This window comes from Aethalodelphis obliquidens, unplaced genomic scaffold (assembly GCF_003676395.1).
Source record: "Aethalodelphis obliquidens isolate GAN/ISIS:26980383/991018 unplaced genomic scaffold, ASM367639v1 scaffold2, whole genome shotgun sequence".
Taxonomy (NCBI): Eukaryota; Metazoa; Chordata; class Mammalia; order Artiodactyla; family Delphinidae; genus Aethalodelphis; species Aethalodelphis obliquidens.
The window spans coordinates 36,518,564-36,540,633 of record NW_020837946.1 but is presented as its reverse complement, the minus strand read 5'-3'; positions in this window follow the sequence as shown (position 1 = coordinate 36,540,633).

Below are 22,070 nucleotides of genomic sequence, written 5' to 3'. Positions count from 1 at the left end.
TTTTCCTCTTCCTTCCTTGTACTTCCAAAACCCAACTGCCTTCAATCAACAGAAGTTAATTTTTAGTATTCCTTAAAGATCTTCTAACAGAAAAAGAGCTGTACATAAAAATAACTGAAGCATTTTATTTTATCAAGTCATATTTCAAAATGCTCCTCTCTCTGTGGTAAGCAAAGTTTCAAAATATTTCCAACTATTTCTATTGTGGAAGGCAAAGGGAAACAAAGCATGCCAGTAATTTGTTTTATGAAATGTGCTTTAGAATGGTTTTACACATTCACAATGATATACAACTCTGCTTTACTCATTAAAAATTCTGGCTATCAACCAGAGACATTTTAATATAGATCGTATGGAGAAAGCCACGTTTTTGTTTTTGCCTTCAGTCCATCTATGCCAAAGCTGTGTTCAGAATCTGGCTTTAATGTGCCTGGACTCCCTCCTGTCAAATAATAGTCATTTCACTGCTACAGCTGGATGCAGCAAGGAACAGAGGTCTGCCCTTTGCTTATTCTCCTGGTAGAGAAGGAGAAGATACCATTGCCTGCTTCAATTCCACCCTTTCCGACCAAGGGTTCCATCCAATGGCACTCAGGAGTTATTTTCAGTTTCTAACTTTTCAAAAAATGAGTGATGTGTTCACTGTTACAGATATGTGACTTACGTTCTATTTTACGTGGCTTAGCTTATGTTCCATCCTGTTTCAGACAGTTTTCATTCTTCCCTATTTTGGGGCATGGAGAGATTAGGGGAAGAATGGAAGCTAAAGTGGTGTGGGTTGTGAGGAGTCAATGTGATCCCCATGAAAAGCACCAAGCCCAGAACAGATGCCTATGAATGCACTTCACTCCCAGCCCCATCCCTAGCCCTAGGTACAGAGTATCCTCTGATCCCAGGAGAGGCAGCTGGTGAAGTGGGCAGCAGCCTAGCACTCAGAAGCTGGGGAGCTCCATTTAGCCCAGCCGTTCACTCTCTGTCCAACTTTGGACAAATCGTCTGACCTCTGAAAACTTTTTATCCTCATTTATAAGCTAGAAACAGTAACATTTAATCCAACCAGCTCACAGAATTAATGTGAAGTCACTTAATTAAGTCACTTAATTGACTGTCACTTAATTGACACACACTTTATACATTTGAAGTATCATCATCCTGAATCACTGGAACAGAAAGAAACATTTGGGCAGGTTTTCTACTCTGCACAGAAGAAATAGTAAGAAACAGAACCAAATGCCCCCTTCAAGTTTGAGAAAGAGAGGAAACTGAAATATGGTAAACCAATCTATTATGGTTTATGGTGGTGAATACGGCTTTAAAACCTACCACTAAAATATACTTTACATATTATAAAAGTTCTAATATTTGCATGTACTTTTTCAGAGGAAGGTGGGTTTTCTAAATTATAGGAAAACACAATTGTTATATTTGATGACTAAAGATATTCTTCAGTTTCAATCCTATAAAATCTCAGATTTGTTGCATCTGGCATTCCCAAATTAAATATGGAAGCCTTGGAGAAAGATTCCCTTAAGATAAATTTTACTAAGGAAACACACAAAATGGCATTTCTGGGGAGTAACTGGCCTGTCCTGTGACCTTATCTCAGTGGGGAAGCTACAAGGAAGCTATAGAAGGTGGATGAAGAAGAGAGGGAGCAGTGGTAAGTGGGAAACACAGTTCAGGGTCAAGTTGCTCCATGGAAGTCATTAAATAATATGTTTAATGCAAATTAAGTCAATTTCCTCCTTTGGCACTTCCAACTTCACTCATCCACATGCAGCCTAATGCATAGTTTTGAACCTCTATTTAGCAGGGGTGGGGGTAGGGAGGGCGGCCATGGGACCTGTGACCAATGCAGTAGCACAGGGCCCGTGCTCAGAAGGGTCCAGCCTTGGAGTTTAATGCTCTGTGGTTGCCATGTTGAAATTCTTAATACTTTTATCTTGGAATTTGTGTTTCATAAAAGTTAGCAGGACAATGGAGCATGCGCTGGGGGCTTGGAGGCTATGCTCTGGTGTGGACCAGTCCCCCACTCCCCTTCCACTCCCCTTCTTCTCCCATCCCCAGCCAGTTCTCAGCTGCTTGTTCCCTCTGCCCCTGGTGCCCAAGGCCCTGACTGTACTCGCTCGCTCCTCATCCCCACACCTTGACCTCTTACCCCTCATTGCCCCCTATGCAGGGATGGCTATGGGTTCCATGGGCTGGGAGAAGGATGGAGGAACCTGCATTCTGCCTCTGTCCTCTGCCCGAGGGGTCCTGACACAGGGAAGAGTAAGGTCAGGCACGTGCCCGACAGTATCTTGGCTTTCCGGCTATGAACTGGCAGCACCGTGGCCCGTTTGGCAGGACACCCAATGGAAGCTTCTTTCACAGCCCTAATCTAGGCACCCAGCACCTTCTAGCATAGGGATTATAATTCCTTGGAGGTCTCCCTTCTGCTGTGGGTTGGGCAGTGGGCAGGTGGGAAGAGGAGGCTGACTTCCCATGTGTCTGAGCTGCATTTTCCTCTTGCACAGGGTCCTGGCACACTAGGTAGCTGGCCCTGCTGTTTAGCAGTTTCTGAAACAAGACCTAAACTCCTCAGAAACAGTTGTAATGATATGGTCATTCTGTAAATGAGTTGCCGACTAAGGGTATAATAACCTCAAGTGCTTATGTAACAACCTAAATGGGAAAAGAATTTGAAAAAGAATAAATACATGTATATGTATAACTGAATCACTTTGCTGTACATCTGAAACTATCACAACATTGTTAATCAACTATACTCCAATATAAAATATAAAGTTAAAAAAATAAAATAAAATAGGTAATCAAAAAAAAAAAACAAAACAAAAGAAACCCAAGTGCTTCACTTACACATTTAAGAGAGCCTGTGACCAGAAAGGTCACACAGGAATTGCTTATTTACCCTTACCGTTTTCTGGCAAATACTGCTTGATCTGGATTGGACCGTTGTTCTGCTAACTCTGGATATACCCATGCCTCAATTTCCTCACTTGAAATTGGGGGTGATAATAAAAGCTTTATGGAGTTGTGAGGGTACAGTAAGAATGTACAGAAGGCACTTAACACAGTGCTAAGCATATGGCAAATCCTTTATATGTACAATAGGAATTTTTGTTGAAATACCACCACCGTCCTCATCACCCATATCCATTTACTCTAGAGAAAGTCTGCAAGATGAAAACAAAAACAAAAACATCGACTCAGACTGCTTTGTAAGTGATCCGGATTATGCATGTCTCCTCTACTTGCTAAGAAAATAAACACCTATTAAAAAAAAAGAGAGAAAATAAACACCATTACTAGGTATTAAATAGTAAATTGATACATACTGTAGATGGTAATTTTTTAATATATATGTCCCCTTGTGGATGTGAAATGGATCAGAACCATCAAGAACCTCAGCGATCAGGTAGTTCAGTGTGTTTAGTTTATAGGGAAGGAGAGAGACGAGGGGGCTTATATGCCAGGTCACACAGCCTCTTAATGGCAGAGGAGGACTAAAAACCTTGCAATCCCTCGTCTGTCTACCCCGTGTGCAATGTGCATTGAGGACCTGAAGGATAAGTAAACTTTTTAAAATTCTTAAAGTTATTGTGGCTGTTATGTTTACCCTTTAGAGCCTATTTTTTTTGTCACAGCTATGATTTGTGTGATGTGACTCTTGGTTAAGAATGCAAAACTCCAGTCATCACTCCTTTTCTCTGCAAAGCACGATCTACTTTATGACACCCTGTTTCATGGCAGTTTCCAGAAATCCTTTACAAGCAAGAGGGACAGCCTGAGAAATCAATGTCTCCAATAAAATAGTTTCCATTTCTGCAGTTGATAGCTCTTCTTGCACACATATGAGGCCACGGATATGCCTTCCTTTAGGTCTGGTGCTGTGTGTTAGGGCGGCCTGTATAGGAACATGCGTGGTTAATGGAACATGACTTGAATCATTTTAGGTTTCATTTGGCCAGGCTGTACACAAGAATCTGAAATCAGGAGTCTGATTTTCATTTTGCTTCTTCCCCTGGCAGATCTCCTTTGTGTCCAGGGTTGCCATTTACTTCAAAGGGAATGCTCTTCGTAGAGGAGGTATCCAGGAAAGGAAGAAAAATGAGAATCCAACTCATTATTTTAAAGATGGTTAAAATAAACAAGTTAGCAATGCATGTTTTCTTTTAGACTAGTCAATTGGGATCTTTTTGTCAAAGCAGGGTAGCTTGAGAGGCTTCTATTATCTGATCGCCATGTGAAGGGGATCAAATGCATTTTTCATTTGATGAAGTTGGGTAGAAGTTGGACTGAACTGAATTACACTGATTGCTATTCTCCATAATTCCCAACAAACTTTTAAAATACATTTACCTATTATACCCCTTCATTTTCTATAGCTGCAGAAGAAAAAAAAAAAGACTTGTACAGATACGGAAACTCAAAAAAGCAAGCCAGTCACTTGTTTTTACACAGAAACCAACATACTGACATTTTAATGATGCTGGGATACTGCCATAGTATGAAATTTTGTATTCAGAGCATTTAAAAAGGGAGTGGTGAAAAGACAAGTAAGCCCCCAGTGGAATGGATTCGATGAGCTTGTGTACAAGACAGGTACAAGGTAATGCTCAGCCTCCTTGGGTCACCTTTCCTCCTTAAAAAAGTAGAGGAGCCCTTTAAATTTATGGGATGCACAGCTGACTGTAGTGCCTTTTATGGAGACCTCTTTGGGTCTGATTAATTAGTAATTGGGGCGAGAGCTATGCACTTCAGTGACTCTTGCTGCCTTGATTGTAAATCGCAATCTGGTGCTAAGTCTCAGCAGGTCACATTGCTGTTTTTGCTGTACCCCAGTGACACAAATGATTAAATCTGTGTAAACAGTATCATTATGAAAATATTTTTGTTATAGGCATGAGGAGTTAACACATTTTTATCTTGGATGGAAATTAAAATTATTTGTGGGAGCTTTGAATGTTTTCATCAATTGTCAGTCATCCCAATAGAGCATGTAGCAAAGTAACTGTTTAATTTTCACAAAGGAAAAAAAAATGCTCTCAGTCAGAGGGCTTGTAAAACTGACAACCATGATAATTATGTCATTCATAGTACACATAGCTACATTAGAGACAAGTATTATGTCACTTAATAGTTAGTTAAACAAGTGAACAGAAATATGGGAACTCGCCTGCATATTCCCCTTACAACGGGGGCACTCTTGAATGAGTAGATATGTTGTTGGGGTTTTTTTTGTTTTTTTTTTGCGGTACGCGGGCCTCTCACTGTTGTGGCCTCTCCCGTTGCGGAGCACAGGCTCCGGACACGCAGGCTCAGCGGCCATGGCTCACAGGCCCAGCCGCTCCGCGGCATGTGGGATCTTCCCGGACCGGTGCACGAACACGTGTCCCCTGCTTAGGCAGGCGGACTCTCAACCACTGCACCACCAGGGAAGCCCCCAGTAGATATGTTTTAATGGATACCAGCACACACATACACACACACGCACGCACACATACATACACACATGTGCATGCACGCACGCACACTCCCAGATACTTCCTTTATATTCTACATGTTTCCTAAGTTAGCTTTAACAGAACTTTGAGTTACCTCTGGACAGGAGCACCGGGAGCTGATGTGTTGCTACAGAACAACGCACAGACTCAGGATGATGACTCAGGGATCCCAGGTACCAAGAGGGGTTTCATTGGAGGGATAAAGGTGGGCCATTAGATCACCTTGAGCAGTTTAACATTGTTTACACTTGATTCTGAAGCAAGCACGTTTGATTTTTACACTATACCCACTTTGCAATCTGACCATTGGCACCTCTGAAAAACAATTATTTTGGAAGGGTAGTAAGGTTGAGCAAATGTGCAATTTGCCAGGATTGTAAACTTTATAAATCTTCATGTTTCTTTTGTTCTGAATGGCTACCTAGTTCTAAGCGGACATTAAAATTGTATTTGATAATCCTAATGAGGATTTCACCTCTATTTGCTGAGACTGGTGGTCAGTCAGCCCAAGCAGATGGATCCTCTCCTGTTTGCTTCATTTCACAGAGCACTTATTGGGAAAGGCTTAAATGAACTTTAATCAAATGTGCCTATTAAGTTACTGAGACTTGAGTTGCCGATCATCTACTTGCTAGCAACTAGAACTTAGATAAAAGAAAGATGACTTTTCTTCCCGTGAGCCTACAAATACCATGGTCAAAATAACAAGGTGAAAAAGAGGGAGCTAACAAATCAGCAAATTTGCCATGTGCCAACTTCCAGATTTGAACAAAGAATCTGCTGTATACATTTCAAATGGCTGCCTTCATATTACCTAGGCCTAAAAAACAACAAAAAAAAAACAAAACAAAACTGCCTTTGAAGAGAAGAGGAAGCATTTACCATACCCTTTAATGCTGTACAGATGTTGCAAATGCTTTTGCCAAAGGTGGGAGGAACTATGTATGAAAGGACTGGCTGCAGGATATTGTTTATCAGTAGAATATTCAGAATAATGAAATTGTGTGTTACTACTTGGGGCATTTGTGCTTTCCTGATAAGTAGCTTGTTTGGGGTTTCCAAAGATCTTTGGGCATGGGTACGCCTAGAGAAATCTCATATTTGTTCACGACTCTCGGGTTTTTTTTTTTACTATATCCCAGTAGCCATTGGCAATATTCATCCCTATTGGGAACTCTGAGAATCAGTTGATTAGATCATATTAGGAATAGTTTTGTACGTATTACAACTATCTCTCCAAAGGACAAAGATATTTAAAAGGATTAATATAGAGGAGGGGAGATAGAAAAGAAAAAATGCTATTATTTACTTTTTTAACTACTCACCAACCTACTTCAAAGCATAAAGCCAAATCTAGATTTAGCTTCTAGAAAAAAGAGATTAAGGAAAAGCAAAGTTCAAACAGGAATGAAGACTAGGAAAATGTGAGGATAGTTTATTATTAAATAAAAACAAATTCAGAGTGATTACATTTTCTTGTCAAGTTTTTTTTTTTTGCTAATTCCAAAACTACACCTTATTTGTAATCTAACTTATGCAATGCCAATAAAATTTTAAACCATTAAATCATTTGAGAAGTAATATTTTACAAAGTGTACAAGGCAACTTTTGATCAGCACTATATGCAAGATAATTAATTTTTACTGGCCTATTCATAAAATCAAGATTAATTCTGATTTAGGCAATGATAAATAAAATAATCACTCTTTCCTAGTAAATATTTGCACACTAGTTTTTCAGAATATAATATACAGAGAAGTTGGGATGTAATACACACACCATATGCAAGATACTATACATTTGTATATTTCCTTCTCCAGAAGAACAGCCCCTGTGGCACAGAACAAGGAAAATAAGTTCATCATAGTTCTGTTTAAAAGTATTATTTTCTATTGTAAGTGTAATACAAGCTTATTAAACAAGTACCAGAAATGAGAGTAAAATACCACTGCAAGTAACAGTAACAGTATTTATTATAAAGCAATCAGTCAGGTATGGCTCCAGATTCCACAAATAAACTGTTAACTTCTGCTGTTTTCTGTGCATTGTGTGTGGATGTGTTGATCATACTCTCTATGAAATCTTGATCCTTCTGTGCAAAGTCTTTAGTAATCTAGGGTCCTTTCATGATGGATAGATGAACTTCTTTTCGACATTTTCAGGTAATGCTTCCTTCATTCATGAAAGACAATGTAAACTAGCAGGTATATGGTGTTATTACAATGAAAGTTTTTTGATGTAAGTTCTTGGAAAATGAATCTTTTAAAAAAGTGCTTCACTCTTATAAATCACGAAACTGTTGTTGAAACCAGGCGTTAAATATGGGAAGAAGATTGGTGCAGAGAAACAAGAAAGAGCCCCTCTTGCATATGTTTTCTTATGCTGCTACTTTTCTCATTATTCACACTTGTGCCCACTCTCATCCCTAGACTCAAGGAAATTCAGTAAGCAACTCTAAGGATGTAACAGACACAAAGAAAATTGAGAATACCATAAAATCAGTTAGCTGTTTTATATCTGTGGAAACTTTGGGAAATATGGATATTTGCATGTGACAAATTTAGAAGAAAGAACAGATTAGTGGTTTGAAGTTAAGAAGGGGCAGGAGACAGGAGGGGAGTAAATGTGTCTGTAAAAGGGCAACATGATAGATCCTTGGAAATCTTCTGTATCTTAAATATATTAGATATATATTATATATCTATCTCGATATTCTGGTTGTGATCTGCACCGTAGTTTTGCAAAATGCTACCTTTGGGTGAAACTGAGTAAAGGGTACACGGGATCTTTCTGTGTTGTTTCTTACAACTGTAGGTGAATCTACAATTATCTCAATAAGTTTAATGAAGAACATAAAATTGATTAGTTATTTTGTTTTTATAGAAACCTCTGGAAGTATGGATATATGCATATCTATGTGCATCTGTACAGATGACTTGCCTAAATTCTTTTAGGACTGTACATTTTAATTTCAACTAAATAAAATATGCAAACACTTATCCATGTATTATTTATGTTGAATATATTTACCTTGATTTGATATTTTATTTAATTTGAGGAGTTATGTATTATTTTTAAAAAACTTAAGAATGATTGTTTCTGAAAGCGTGTGTGCAGTGCGATGGTTAAGAGCATCTTGGGAGTCAGATTGCCTGGTTTGAATCCCCTCTATCACTTGTAAACAATGAGTCTGAGCAGTTTATTTAATCAGTCTTCCCCAATTTGCTCCTTTTAAACTAATGACAACAGTAGCTATCTCATAACATTGTTATAGACAAAGTAATATACATAAAACACATAGAATATAGCCTATCACACAGTAAGAACTATGTAAGTGTTTGCTGCTGCTATGAAGATAATGATGATGATGTTTAACAAGCGTCAACTTATAGAAAACTCATGTCAACCCTAGTTGTAGGTACCATTATTGATCTCATCACAGATGGCTAGAAGGGGTAAGTGTCTTTCCCAGGTCACAGAGCTTGTAATGTTTGGAAGGACTCTGCTTTAATCACTCTACTATAAGTTTGTTAGTGAGATAGTCCAGAATTTTATTTTTGTTGTAATAAAATAATCTTATATTTTATTAGGCAAATAAACATCTGATTTTCTATTTAAACAATAGTGATTCAAAAAAGCTTCACTTAAAGTTTACCCAATTATTAAAAAACAAAACAAAACAGTAGTGATTTAGAAACACCATTAGAAAACATTAAAAAAAGAAAACAACAGATTTTCTTCTTAGATTTTCAACATTCTTGATTCTCCTGGGTCTGGAAGGCATCTTCCCTCTGGTATTTTGGTCTTTCAGTTTTTCAGCCTGGATAAACCCAAAGTGAAGAGGTGTATAAAAACAAAGGAGAGGAAGCCAACCCAAAGTTCATTCTCAAAGCTCTGGAAAAGCTGAGGTTTGGTTTCAGTCCAATAAAGGGTCAAGATTCAGGTCAAATCTTATTTTATATTAAATGACTGCCTTCATTTTGAAGCAATCTAGTAGTTAGAATTGTGGTAGTTTCTGGTTTTAGCTAGCCTTTGAGGGAAAATGCTGAAATTAATCTTTTCAATGGAAAGGGGACTCAACAATTTACCACAGCTACCAAAACAGGGACTTCCTGGGAAAAGAATGACCATTTGTTAAACTGATTGTCATGTGTAGTAAAAAGATTTTTTTTTTTTTGGTTGTATTGAGTATATGAAAGTGAGCATGTATTTACGTTTGCCAGGGATATTTGTGTAAAAAATTATTGCCAAATTGGAAAATTGAAATCTTCATCATATGAGAGATAGTATAGCATGATTATTAAGAGCGCAGACTTTGAGGTCAGACTTCTTTAGTTCAAATCGTGGCTTTGCCACTTAAATGTGTAACATTGTGAGGATGGGAATAAAATAATTGTAGCTGCCTTATCAAGTGGTTTTAGAGAGTAAATAGTGAATATATATAAAGCAACTAGAAAATCATATGGTACATAGAAAGGCCTTAATAAAATTTAGCTCTATTATAAATTGCATAATTAAATACTGACTATGTGCTGAGTTCTGACTTTACCTTATTTACGTAAAAAATTTTCTCAATATTAGTAATTTCAAGCTAGTTACAGCAGAAATCAAAGGAAACATCGTTAAGCAAGAAGCCAAAGGGAGAGAAAAACAAATTAAATGATCCTACCTGGAGAAGTTGGAGAAAAGCAGGAAATGAAAGCTGGAAAAGGAATTACTAAAAAAATAAAAAACAAAGTAACAAATTAGGTAATAGAAAACAGGAAATTGATAATATTCATGAATTTAACTTGTAAATGTTATTAAAAATTACAACAAAACCTGAATAGGTTAGTAACCATAGCGGATGCTAAAAATGTATCAAAGAAATTTCCCTTTGTAAAAGTTACTAGGCTCACAGAGTTTCATGGAGAACGTCTTTCAAAAAACTTGACAGAAAATTCTTAATTCATTTAACATCTTTTATAGAATAAAAGAAAATAAAAAGTTTCCCAACTATAAGAAATTCTGGAAATTCTGATATCAGAAATCCCATCATCAGAAAATAAGACCAATAAAAGATATAAGAAAAAAGAAAAAAAACTAAGAAAAGTATGGATTAAACTCACTCAAAATATAATACAAAAATCTTTAGTAAATTATCAGAGATAAAATCTGTTTGATGTCATCAGGATATAAAGCAAACCTATAGACCAGAATGAAAAATACTGAAATTCAACTAACTGTCTGTTGACACGCTGTTATTTACCAATTCCTTACCAAGGCCTTTAGCTACATCTTTCCATAATGATGGGTAAAGAATGGTGGAAGAAGATGGGAGACAATTCCACCAATTTTATTAACTTTTATTAGAAATCATATTATAGTGAACACAAAATTTAATCATGAGATCCCTGAAAGCCACAACCAAACAATGTACTATTGATTAAAAACAGAAAATAAATCCACAAATATTATTTCTTTAGGGGTGACTTTTCATAAGATGAATATCTAAGAGAAATTTTTATGTAGAGTCCTATATAGAGATAATTAAATAGCTTAATGGGTAATGTCTCTGGTTTGCCTAGTGTTAAAAAATATTTTTCATATAAATGAGTCTTTTACTGACTCTGAATTAAAAGATAAATGTAGCCAAATATTTCAATAGAAAGATAACTAGCCTGGGCCACTGCTTTTATCATGAATCGGAGACTAACATTTAGGTTACTGTGGGGAATGGATGGGCTCACTCCATTTTAGACTCTTTCTCAAATGTATTTTTCCAACTGAATATCAGCAGGAATTGAACAGCACTCAGTTCAAGTCTGAGCTTTCTGGCCAATACCTGGGACACCAGAATTCTGTGTTGTTTGTTGAAACAGGACTCAAAAACCAAATGCCAGATTTTCAAGTCCCAAGTTGACATTCTGTTATGACTACTGTATTAGCGATTTTGATTTATATTCTTTTTTCACAGAATAAACAGTCCCATCTCCACGTGGGGGAGATTTTCTTTTTCAGTGAAAGATTTTTTCTTTTTATTCAAATATAATTGACATACAATATCATATTAGTTTCAGGTGTACATAATAGTGATTTGATATTCACATATGTTTTGAAATGATCACTATAAGTCAAGTTACCATCTGTCACCATACAAAGTTACTACAATATTATGAATATGTTCCCTATACTGTACATTACACTCTGTGATTTATTTATTATATAGATGGAAATTTATGCCTCTTAATTCCCTTCACCTATTTAGCTCTCCCAGTAACCAGTAACCTCCCCCTCTGGAAACTACCAGTTTGTTTTCTGTATCTATGAGTTTATTTCTCTTTTGTTTGTTCGTTTGTTTTTCGGATTCCACATATACGTGAAATCATATGGTAATTTTCTTTCTTTGACTTATTTCACTTAGTGTAATACCCTCTAGGTCCATCCACGTTATTGCAAATGGCAAGCTTTCATTCTTTTTTATGGCTGGGTAGTATTCCATTGTATATATGCCACATCTTCTTTATCCATTCAGCTGTTGATGGACACTTACATTGTTCCATGTCTTGGCTATTGTGAATAATGCTGCAAGGAACATGGAAGTGCCAATATCTCTTTGATATCCTGTTTTCACTTCCTTTGGCTATATATCCAGAAGTGGATATTGCTGGGTCATATGGTAGTTCTTGTTTTTGAGGAAACTTCAGACTGTTTTCCATGTGGCTGTACCAATTTACATTCCCCCCAACACAAGGGTTCTTTTTTCCATAGCCTCACCAACACTTGTTATCTGTTGTCTTTGGTTTGTTGCCATTCTGACAGGGGCGAGGTGGTATCTCATTGTGGTTTTGATTTGAATTTCCCTGAATACATGAAAAGATGCTCAACATCAGTCTAGGTTCTTAATATAATCGGGGACCAATTGAGGACAAAATAATAAAGCACATACTTTTAATTGTGAATGTGCACATAACAATAAATGACATCTATTAATAATGGCCATAATTTATGGCATAAACACATCAGGAACCATGCCTTACATGTATTGTCTTCATTTAATCCTCACATCCATCAGTGAAGTCGGGATTATTTTCTTCTTTATTTCATAGATGGGAAAGTTAGACAAGTCCTCGAATTGCACAGTTAGTAAGGGTTGGTGCCGAGATGGAATCAGGTTGTCTGTCGACAGCACTCAAGTCCTGACAATTCTGCTATCCCGCCTCTTATAACCATTTGTCTCCAATCTCCTGCCACCACCTTAGTTCAAGTCCTCATCACCTCTTGCCAGAATTCTGAGCCAGAGACACCCTTCATAGGTGTACTGCCAAAATTTGAAATGCAAATCAGTTTCACAAACATTATTTTTAGTTAGAAGATATCATTTTTATTTTTTCATTCTTGGGTCCACAGAATGTTCTTTCAAATTTATCAGAGTTTCATATTTTAAAATGCCATGGCTTTTGTTTTTGTTTAAGTACAAGGGAAAGGGCAGAAAGAGGGAGATTAACATTTATTAAGCCCCTAATATGTGCCACTCAATATTTGCTTATAATTCCTCAAAATAACCCTGTAAGGGGGATGGAGACTGATACCTATTGATTGCCTCTTCTGGGACTCATGCTGAGCTCAGTATTTTGCATATGTTAATTAATTAAGGGAGTTTAGAGTCTAGGCTGTGAGGTAGATGGTCAGTGTTCCCAGCCCTCTGACACACAGCAAGTAAAATACGGGAGATCCTTGGGTTTCAAATAATTGATTTTTTAAATTTATTTTTTCTCTCTGAATATTAATTATTGTAAACCAAATGATGACTAAAGTAGTGAGAAAATAAACTTTGCTTTGAAGGTCAAAAACTGATATAATTTTTTTCCACTAGAAAAAAGTTGTGGTTTAATTTGCGAACATTTCATTAAATTCGTGTTTGCGTGTTTTCTGAGTTCTGCCTGCCTTCCTTTTTTTCTTTCACGTCCCCCATAGCACTTAATGGTGTGATGTCCGATGAAGAGCTGAGGCTAGCTTTGGGAAGTTCTTAAATAATCTTGGGCCTTAAGAATTCACAGGATATCCAGTAACTAAGATTTACCAAGCCTAAGATCAGTCATAAGTTTTTAATATCTGGTAAGAATGACAGCATACTTTTAAAAACTGGCTATCATTATGCTTTCATATATAACACCTTTTTCCTATGGTCATCCTTATTGCCTTTAAATCAGTGAAAAGATTTAAATCTTGATTTCTAATATACTGTCAAAACACATTTTAATGTAATCAAATTAGTATTTTTCCATGTCTCTTCAATAATGAATTAATTCAACTTTATTGTTGGGATTACATAGTCACTTAGACAATGATTATCAGGATTTTAAAACTTAATGATTTGTTATTCTAAGTTTGCTGTTTGTAGTCAAGCATATTTCACAATAAAGAAAAAGAGCTGTAAAAAAAAAAAAAAAAAGAATTCACAGAAAAATCTAGAGTCAATAATTCTATCTTCCTAGTAGATACCATGTTTCAACAGTGCCTTTGTTGGCCATAAATAGCTGCTTACCTGTTCTTGCCATAACTTCTTCCTCTGAAATTGCCAGGTTGGGCACCCAAAGTAGGAATGGGTGGCAGGGTATATAATAAACACAGATGGCTGATTCAGAGAATACCATTTATTTAATTTAAATACTATGGATTTAGCATCCATTTGGGCGCTAGTTCTGCAAAGTGGCTATCAATTTATCTCAGGTGTCTTAGTCAGCTCAGGCTGCTGTAAAAAATACCATAGACTGGGTGGCTTTCTCACAGTACTGGAGACTGGGGAGATCAAGGCTCTAGCAGATTTGTTGTCTGGTGAAGCCCCTCTTCCTGATTTGCAGACAGCCTCCTTGTTGCATCCTTACACAGAGAGGGGAGGGGGAGCAAACACTCTGGTTTCCTCTTATAAGGGCACTAATCCCATCATGAGACTGCATCCTCATGACTTCATCTAAACCTAATTACCTTTGAAAGGTTTTACCTCCAAATATCATCACTTTGGGGATTAGGGCTTCAACATATGAATTTTGGAGCAACAGCAAATATTCAGTCCATAGCACCAGGGTTAAATTTCAAAGATTTTGATTTATTTTCTTTGGTCTCCTTTGGGTAGGACACATGCAATTGGGAAAACACACAGCTCATTCAAGCCTATATTGTTTTGGTGACATTCATCTTCTCTATCATGTTTAGAAACCGTAGGAGAAAGTTCTAAGCATAAAGTCCCTGACTGTGAAAACTTCTGCCTTTTGCTGAATTAGAGGACAACATTAAATATCACCCCATGGCCACACGTTTTCAATAGGTATTCTTAAAAGTGCTTCCCTCTCTTTCTCGATCTACACACACATACACACACACATGCACACACACACACGGAGGGTACATTTCTTTTGGTGCTGTGACATTTGTCAACTACATAGGATGCTCGCGGCCCCACATAAGGTTACTGCCAGGCAATACAGAATGGGGGCCAGGAGTTGGATGGGAATGAGGGGGCAGGGGAGTAAGGGATGTCAAACTAATTATTGATCAATTTACTACGTCTATTTAGTAAGTCAGTCAGTCTCCAGATACTTTTGTAGTCTTTAAGGAAGACAAATGTTCACAGTTTAAATATCCCTAAATATATAACAGATGAACAAGCATGCTTTGGTGTGTAAATGCTGCATAGATTCAGAACCATCAAAAAGCCCCTCAAAAATGCTTTTCCATCTGCTGCTTCTAACTACATATCGCACGTTCTGGCAGCGCACTTCACAGTGGTGTGAAAGATAGGTTCAGAGCCAACCTGGCAAAATCTATTTATCTTTTTTTTTTTTCTTCTCCTAAATGTGTTTCTTTGTGCAGCTAAACTAGCAAACATATATAGGAACAAGGTGCCAGGGCTAAGAAGAGGCACTTGTCAGGCCTTAACCGTTCAAGAGAAAACCTGCTTCATGTTATGCCCTAAAACATTGACACCAAATGGCATCTTCTTAGAAAGTATGAGTTGGAGAAACCTTGGATTTTGTGTTCTCGATACAACCCATTTCTAAGGGTTGCCTCAGTGTCCAGGGAAACTCGAGGGTTTCCTGAATAAGCCCATAGATGGAGTAGCCAGGAGAGTGCCTTTGGGAAGTGTGAGACAGCTTCCCTCAGAAGAGTATTGCTTGGTTTTCACTGAAGTAGTTGTATGCAATTCAGAAAGTAGATTCATGAGACACAGGCTCTGTTTTTATTCAAAGTAGCCCTTAAGCATAATCGTTCTCATGATCTGCTTAGAAGCATGGCCTTTGTAGTCATCGTGACAATCCACATGAATGCAGTTGTTGGAGTTACTGACCTACTCATAAAGGCTTCTTATTTGAAATGGTGCAACAGTTAGTTCCTCTACATAGTGAATGTTCTTATTTCACAGCGTCAAGAGTCTCTGGTAAGATACTATTTATAGCTACCTCTCAGACTATGAGGTGTTATCAAACTATGTTAACATCATAGAGATGACGCATTTCTCTTTCTTTATATGATTTACTGATACTCCATGCTAGTAGAGGGTAGGAGTATTGGTATTAGTATTTGAGCACATTAGAGGGTCGGAGATGGTATTATACTTTTTAGCAGTCAGGAAAAACAAAACAAAATAATAATATCTTTACTTTACACGGAAAGTTATATTTCCCCTCAAATTCACTAGTCATTTTGGATAAACAGGAAGAAAAACCCTAGAGTTACTTTATGATTTATGTTGACACTCTTTAAGAGTTGAGATTTTGCTCCCAATTTAATTACTTTTCTTGTGATCATTTAATAATTGTTACCACCCTGATCTGACCAACATGATGTTGAGGACAGTGATTCTCTCAGGGTGACATCATGAGATATTTTGAGGGAGAACAGAGGTTCCCTTCGTGTCATCAACTCCAAGTAGTGATGCACCTTTTTTGGTAACATGTCTGTAGCACAACGCTTGACCTATGGGTGGTCAGCTCTTTGGGATGTTCTTTAAGAATGACTTTTGATCATCCACAATTTTTTACTCTTCTTGAACATTTTGTCCTTTTTGAATATTTTCATGGTTTCAGTCTGGGAAAATTTTTATTCATGTATTTATTCCACAAATATTCATTGAAGTCTTCTGTTGTCTCTGGAGATATTTTGGTGAAAATAAAACAAACATGACCCTTCAGTTGTGGGGCTTATAATCTAGTGAACAAAGTAAATGATAACTGAGGAAATAAGCACACTGTGTGTGTGTGTGTGTGTGTGTGTGTGTGTGTGTGTGTGTGTGCATGTACTTATGCATATCTTCATTTATTCATTCTTCTTCATCCATTCCTATAATTGCTGGGTGTTATTACAAATTACAAATCATGAAGGAGACAATCAGGTGCAATAATAAGGAATTATGGGCAGGGAAATCTCCTTATCAGGTCATTATAAAATCAAGTCTTTGAAGACTTGACAATATGCCAATACCTAGAACATGAGAAGAGCTCTCCATGTAAAGGAGAATGGGCAGCTTAAGCAGAGGAGACTGCATGTGTGAAAGTCACAGACAGGAAAGACTTTCCTGTGTTCATGAAACCAAAAAGAGGCTAAGTTGTCTGGAGCCAAGTATGAGAGTGGGAGAGTGATAAGAAATGAAGCTAGTTTTGGGAACCAGCTCAATTTGTTAAGAAATTTAAACTTTATTCCAACTGCAATGAGAAGCCATTGAAGGGGTTAAGCAGGATGTGACAGGATCCAAATATTTGTTTTTGTTTTACCATGCTCACTCTGGTGTTGCTTGGAAAACAGATTGGGAAGAGACAAGAATAAAATCTGGAAGACCATTAAGAAGGCAGGAGACCAAATGAGATATAATGGTGTCTTGGGCTAGCAGAGCTGAGAGTATGAAAGGAGAGAAAAGGTTGTATTCAAGAAAGATTTTGGAATTGATGAACACATTAATATTGATTATCTGTTTAGGGAGGATGAGAGAAAGTGGTGGGGCAGCACTCAAATTTCTGGCCAACACAATTCTAGATTACAATTTACTGAGAGGAGAGAGACTGGGGAGGATCAGCTTTGCAGCAAAACCAAGGAATCGGTTGTGAACAGGTTAAGTTTATGACCTTTGGGAGAATCCCATTGCCTCCATTCCATTCCAGAGGAAATAAAAATAGTAATAACTAATGTTTATTGAGAAGTTACTGTGCTATCAACTATTTTATGTATCTTATATATAGTAACTCATTAGTCCTCAAACAGCCCTGTGAGGTAGGGGCTACTGTTATCTTCCTTATCCTGTGAAGATATTGAGGCTCAGAAAGGTTAAACAAAACTTGTACAAAGGCATGTACCTAGTAAATGGAGGAGCTGGTAGTCAAATCTGTATAGTCTCGCCCAAGAACTCATTATCCCAACCAACCTGCTACCACTTCTAACAGGAGGACAATTAATGACAAGGAAACCATGATCCAAAGTTGACAAGTATTAGCAAATAAATGTTATATGAAGTGGAACAGGTGTGATCCCATACAGAAGAAATGAAAAAAGAATTCCCTAGGTGTCACTTCCTGTTCTGTTACAAATTACGTTTCTGTTATTTAACTCTTTTTCTGTGGAGCTTCAAAGGTTTAAGTCCTCTGAGATTTGGGGTGCAGATATGGCTCACCTAGTCATCTTTTTCATAACAGTGTGAAGATACATACAGATATTCTAATATTCATTCTTGTAAGCAACAAATACAATAACAAGGGTAATTTCTGAACTTAAGTTTTACAATAGTATCATCTATTTCAACAAAAATTGTTTGCAAATATATAAACAAAACAGACTGGGGGGCAAAAAAGGAAACCCCTCTAGGAAAAATGAGGGACGACTAGAATGGAGGGCTGGCAGAGTCCTGTTGCCTCCCAGTCAACTACACTCCTAGCTGCAGGAACCCTTCTCAGGATTTCAGAAAGCATGCTTGGAAGAGTGCAGCATTTGAACAGGGGTTGCGCTAAAACACTTATACGGGACAGCCAAGTAAATAAGTTAGGGAAGGGAAAAACAGAATATTGTATTACTATAATGGTGGTGGGCAAATTGCTTTTAATTCTATCATATATGTTAAAAGACAAAAGTATCAAAAACAACTATAACTAAATGATATTAATGTATACATAACGTAAATAGATGCAAATTGTGTCATCAATAGCATATAATGTTAAGGGGAGGAGCGGTAAAAGCAAAGAGTTCTTGTATGCAAGTGAAGTTTATTTTTGATCAGCCTAAAATAGTCTGTTATAACCTTATGATATTTTACATAAGCCCCTTGGTAACTACAAAGAAAATACCTACAGAAGTTACACACAAAAAAAGACAAAGGAATCAAAACCTATCAATAAAAATTTTTTTTAAAAAGGCAAAAAAACCCCAAACAAACCCAAAAAGAAACACAAAGGAGGACAGCGAGAGAGAAAAAAAGGGACAAAATAACTACAAGAGAAACAGAAAACAGTTAACAAAATGGCAATAGTAAATCCTTCTCTATCAATAATCATGTTAAATGTAAATGGGCTAAACTCTCCAATAAAAAAGGCACTGAGTGACTGAATGATCTAACTGTATGCTGTATACTAGAGCCCACTTTAGATTCAAGGACACACATAGACTGAAAAAAGATGAAAAAGATATTACATCCAAATAGTAACCACAAGAAAGCAGGAGTGGCCATACTAATCCAGATAAAGCAGATTTTAAGTCAAAAACTGTCTCTTAGAGACAAAGAAGGTCATTCATAATGATACAAGTGTCCACTCAGCAAGAAGATATAACAATTGTAAATATAGGTGCACTCAACATCAGAATACCTAAGTACAGTAATCCTACCTTATCCTTGGTTTTGCTTTCTGTGGTTCCAGTTACCTGCAGGTAATCATAGTCTGAAAATATTAAATGGAAAATTCTAGAAATAAACAATTCCTACATTTATTATTTTTTTTGAATAATGTTTATGTCTTGAATTCTAGCCCCAAGTGTGGCATCAATAGTGCAACTTAGAATAAGTCAACAGTCTAGCCACTAGATTTTCCCACCAAGAAGATAAGAAGATTAGATGACTCCTAGGGCTCTTCCAAATCTGATACTCTGTGACTTCAGTCTGCAGCAGTGTTTTCACCTTTGGGGACCAATTACCCACAATCCTTTCTTTCTCTATTGCTATAAAAGAAGGACATACATAAAACAGATAAGGATCATAATTCTAGTCCTAGTCGTGGAAAATCTCTTCCCCATGTGAACAATTCATACATTTAAATTGCACCCTATTCTGAGTAGCGAGATGAAATCTTGTGCCATCCTTCTCCGGCTTGCCTGGGATGTGAATCATCCCTTTGTTCAGCATACCCATGTTGTATACACTACTTACCCATTAGTATAGAAAAAAACATAGTATATATAGGGTTTGGTACTATCCGTGGTTTCAGACATCCATTGGGAGTATTGGAACATATCTCCCATGGATAAGGGGGCGGATTTGTATACAACACAAATATTGACAGATCCGAAAGAAGAAATTTACAGGAATACAATAATAGTAGGAGACTTTCATGCCTCACTTTCAATAGTGGAAAGAACATCTAACCTGAAAAATCAATAAAGAAACAGGGGACTTGAACACACTATCGACCAATAGACCTAGCAGACATATGTAGAATTATTCACTCAACAGCAATAAAATATGCATTCTTCTCAACTGTATAAGGAAACATTGTCCGGGATAGGTCACATGTTAGGTCACAAAACAAGGCTTAACAAATTTAAGAAGATTGAAATCATACCAAGTAACTTTTCCAACCACAATGGAATGAAACTAGAAATCAATAATAGCAAGAAAGTGGGAAAATTCACAAATATGTGGAAATTAAATAACACATTCTTGAACAACCCACTGGGTCAAAGAGAAAATAAAAAGGGAATTTAAGGGCTTCCCTGGTGGCACAGTGGTTGAGAGTCCACCTGCTGATGCAGGGGACACGGGTTCGTGCCCCGGTCTGGGAAGATTGCACATGCCGTGGAGCGGCTAGGCCCGTGAGCCATGGCCACTGAGCCTGCACGTCCGGAGCCTGTGCTCCGCAATGGGAGAGGCCACAACAGTGAGAGGCCCGTGTACCGCAAAAAAAAAAAAAAAAAGGGAATTTAAAAAATATCTCAAGACAAACGAAAATGAAAACACAATTTACCAAACTTGTGGATGAAGCAAAAGTAGTACTAAGAGGAAAGGTTATAGCAATAAACACCTACACTAAGAAAGAAAAAAGGTCTCAAATAAACTAACTTTACACATCAAGGAACAAGAAAAGGAAGAAAAGAAAACGGAAAGTTAACAGAATGAAGGAAATAATAAGGATCAGAAAAGAAGTAGAGAAAAGAAAAACAATAGAAAAAAATTTAAAACTAAGAGTTAAATTTTTGAAAAAAATAAAATTGACAAACCCTTAGCTAGATTAATAAAAAAAAGAAGACTCATATAAGTTAGAGAAGGGAACTGGGAATTTTATATTAATGTGTGGGCATGTTTTTCATTTTCACAAAGATGTATGCTCTCCTTCAGGCTTATAGAAAACAGTTCTTCAATTCCATTTCTCATTATATAACTTTTGGTGGTGACATGGTAGCAGAGGCAATAGTATAAATGTAATTTTCAAAGGCAACCTACAGCCTCAGGATGGCAGAGGCATCAGGAAAGGTTGGAAACTGTGGCAAACAGAACACAAGCCATCTAATGGGGCAGCTGCTACTTTGCTTCTGCCAGATGTTGATCTATGAGAATGTGGGCATAGTATTGCTAGAGCCTTCTGAATGTTTAAAAGAAGTTTCAAATCCAGATTTTTATATGAAATATCCTGATTTTTTAAATATTGGCTCAATATTTTTAAACATTTTCCTGGCTGAGTGAAACACACTGAATAACTATAGGTCAAATTTGGCCCAGTCTGTGGGCTACTAGTTTGTAACCTGCTTTAAAATAAGCCATATTTGCTAGTTGGGACATAAGAAAGCCTTCTAGAGCACCCCAAATTTAGTTCATTTGAGCTGAGTTCTTACTATAATCTTAGAGAATTTTGAGTAATAAAGCTTCAAATTATAAACTATGTAATATAAGCCATATAATAAAAATGGGTTTTCAAATTCAAGAAGATGAGTTTAATGCCTGGCCTATCACCAAGGCCTGAAACACATTAAGCCCCTCAAAAAAATTCCTCGTGAAAACAGAAAACTTAATATCTTTTGTATTTTGGTAAGAACACAGATTTTTGTGGTGGAATATGAATTCGAGTCCTAGACCTTCTGTGTGACTTCAGGCAAATTAATTAAGATCTCTTAGCCTTTTCTCCTGAACTGTAACCATGGTGAAAATGATACCTTTCTAATGAGTATATAAAGATTAGACTAGGTAATAAATGTTAATGCCAGACATTTAGTAGATACCCAGTAAATGGTAGACATATAATTATCACAGATTATATCTTTATATTCATTGCTTTCTCATGACCTGACATGTTCACAAAGTTTGTAAAGATGATTCAATTACATAATCTATATGACACA